Below are 3,795 nucleotides of genomic sequence, written 5' to 3'. Positions count from 1 at the left end.
TTGGATTTCAACTTTGTCAGAGAATTATCACAGGCCAAGGCGTTAAAGCTTGCCTACATTTTTACTATTGATCAAGTGGCGGACATATTTACCAAGGGGTTTTCAGGTCCTCGCTTTGAGATTTTGCGTGGCAAATTGTGTGTGCTGCCAAAGTCTTACCTACTCAATTTGAGGGGGGCTAATAGTAGTGACATCACCTATGACTCATGAGATGGCATGAGCTGGCTTCATGTGCTGGCATTAGCCACTCTCCTCTCTACACGTGCACTTATCGTATAGGCTCAGCTTGATCACTCTTAGTCTATTCTACACCGCCACACTTGCAGCATAAATAGTTATCTTCTTCTCTTCATTAATGTAACTTTACTTTCTGTAAGAATCTGTCTGTAACTAAATGTATTTCTCCATTAATGAATATCTTCCATTTCTAAGATCTACTAGGAAGTTTCTGTTATTCTGTTTCCTCGTGAGCTTTTCTTTTCTTTCCAACTTTTTTCTTCATAACTGCTTCCAGCGAAACAAGGCTATTCACGTGAGGAACTGCTCGATTGGTGGTGTAAACCGAAGTACGATCAACCATGAATTTCTTCAAAGTGTCATCTAACTTTCTCAAAGTCTTAGTTTCTGGGTCATAACAAGAGAGAACAGCATTGTACCACAATAAGCATTTGTAGTCTTCTCTTGCTGTACTCAGTACACTGAACTCCGTAAACTCATCAAACCTCATGTTGTCTTCCCAAGCTGTCCTGAACTCCGTTAATGCGAATGGATCAAACCAGCTGTAGTCTTCCCATGCTATAGTAAACTTCGTAACCCAAGGGGGAACTAACCTGCCACGTTTCTGCGTATTACTCAACTCCCATATCATGACATGGTCACTTGGAACTACATCGAGAACACACAAATTCCCTCCTAATAGCATGAGCCGGACACATTTAGCGTCATGGCCAACAGAAGGTATCAGCGGGAGCAATTTAAACCTCTCATGTTCCAAATTAAAAGCAATATTTGTACTGATCATCTATCCAGTGAAGATCTCCACCCGCAAAAACACTCGGTGATGGTGAAACACTAAATTGGGACAAAAGGCGTTTATTACCTTTTTTGTATCTCCACACAGTACCACCTTGGACGAGGGTGTGTACCTGAAATTCCCGGTCATCATTGTCACGCAGAATTACGACCTTGTACTCATTACTTACACGATTGTAGCTGAACCCAATTGCCGGATTTAAGCCGGGATTGCGGAGATAACGCTCCCACCAATGAATATCCGGAAGTTGAATGTGCTCTCCAGGATTGCAAATGTAGATTCTTATTACATGTGTGTTTTGATGGTGATCTGCGGGAACCATAAAACTTTTGAATGAAAGGTACCTAGATGCTTTCGAAGGTTGTGTGTAGTTTGTACCTTTTCATTCAGCCAGGCGGGTACATAAGTTCGCTGGTTGAGGCTTCTTATCATTATTCTTTACCAGATGATTGTGAATAAGGAACAGAAAATATATAACCAAAGAGAAGAATTTAAACAAAACCAGAAATATCATTCTCAGAAAGGTTGCTTTGAGTTTGAGTACATGCTAATTAGTCACTAATTTATTTTATTTTATTTTATTTTTTTTGATGAAGAAGAAGATTTATCAGAAGAGAGGAGAAAAATACAAAACTTCTTACCAAAGGAGTAAGAAGAGAGAAAGCTTTATTTAAAATTACAAACGAAGGAAAAAAAAAAGATCCCAATTGTGTAACATATAGCTACAATTTCTTCTCAACCTATGTTTGAGCAAAGATGCCCAGGAGAATTAAAACGAGTGCTATGGCATTTTGACATACTAAATCAACATCCTATTGCACGCTCGCGGCTGCCGTAGCAGATTTGCAGTGATTCGAAGGCCCAACCCTTTCTCCTGTGAATCTTCTTTTCCTCTTTTCTGGGAATGATTTTGGCTTTGAGTCGAGGAATGCTGAATGTCTGGTGTATCACCTCTGGTGTTTTACCTTTTATCCAGTGCTCCACTCTGTCTGCTGTCAAGTTTAACAAATCCTCTATATCAAGAATATCCGCAGCCGCGACCATGTCGCGTAGTATATGCGTACCTTCAAAATTCACAAACTGCGCATCCCAAATCTTTTTATCTTCATCACTAGTCTCAACCTCAGCATGTTTATTGAGGTAGTCGATTACCTTCGCCAAGATATGGCCTGTGATGTCCGTCAAAGGGATATTCTCGGTTTCCTTTTTTCCAGCTATCATGTGCTCAAGGGTTTTAGATTGCAATGAAACATTCTCCTGGATAACCAAGATCTATCCGTCGGAACTCTTCAGAGTAATCATCTTCGCCTTCACCGGTGCCGTTGACATGGTGATGATGGCAATACTAGAATTTGTTATTGAAGCTTACAAAGTGTGAGTTTGTATGTTTGTATCTCTGCAGCGCGAGGGAATAGGATTGCAAAAGAAGATCTAAGTATTTATACAGTAGAGCCTCTTATACGTAAGTTTCACTGTAGTAGTATGGAATGGATTTTTTATTGTTGGATTTTTTAAAGTCGACTCGGATTCTCAGGGCTACTAATACGGGTACCATATTGTTCGGGGTGTATCAGTCAAAAGATCATAACTCTTTTGTTTTATATAAATTTTAGTGCACCCCTACTAACAATGCTGCTGGTTTTGTCCAGAGGTAGTAAGATTTTCTTCTTTTTAGTTTAAGGTCGATGGTTTGGAATCCAATACCAGTAGCACACTGCCACAGCATTACTTTACGTCTTTACCTTTAAGCATATACTTTGACGGGTAGGTTATGGTAGCTGAGAATGAAAAACGCCAGATAATATTTTCAATAGTTGCGTTTTCTAAACTCACACTGGCTTGCATTGGGATAAAATTGCATTGCTTATTTGCTCATTTCTTTTCAGATATTCAACTTAAACAAACGACCCACCCGGTGGTTACGATAAGAAAACAATAACAATAATAAAGAACCATTTTTTGGGGACTATGGTTTTTTTGGGGACCATGATCTTATTAGGCCACCTATCCTACAATGATAAGGGATGTCCTAACAATAATCCTACTTAGCAAGTTTACTAATTTTTCCTTAACCTAATTAACACTTACCCTAATACTAACCCTAACTGTGATACATTAACCCTAATCTAAAAAAAAAAAAAAACTGCCGCACCCACTCACCCATTCCCTACTCATCTTCATCTTCATCTTCTTCTTCATTTCAAACTCGTCTTCATCATCGATTCATCGTCGATTCATAAAAAATTTCATCATCGACAAACCGATTCATTTTAATTTGTTTTCATCGACTCAATTGAATAGAAACCATCAAAATAGGCTTGAAATGGTAGTTACAGTGTTAAGTTCGGTTAGAACGTGTTTTCTATTTGCCTTAGGTTCCTAACCGAACTCACTGAACTGAAGAACACGAAGAACAATTCGGTTCTATGTGATTCATAACTTAGTAAAATTTCAGTTCTATGTGATTCATAACTTAGTAAACCATCAAAATAGGCTTGAAATGGTAGTTACAGTGTTAAGTTCGGTTAGAACGTGTTTTCTATTTGCCCTAGGTTCCTAACCGAACTCACTGAACTGAAGAACACGAAGAACTGTAGAGTTCGGTTGTTTCGCAAAGAAATTGTAAAATTTCCATGTAACCGAACTGTAGGGTTAAAAAAATAGAAAGAAATTTTGAGGATGTAACCGAACCTTACCACTTTTCCCATTAGTTTTATTAGTCTTATAACCGAACTCTGAACTATGAGTTCGGTTCGATCGCA

Source organism: Papaver somniferum, unplaced genomic scaffold (genome assembly GCF_003573695.1).
Source record: "Papaver somniferum cultivar HN1 unplaced genomic scaffold, ASM357369v1 unplaced-scaffold_131, whole genome shotgun sequence".
Taxonomy (NCBI): domain Eukaryota; kingdom Viridiplantae; phylum Streptophyta; class Magnoliopsida; order Ranunculales; family Papaveraceae; genus Papaver; species Papaver somniferum.
Note: the sequence above shows the minus strand (reverse complement) of the source record.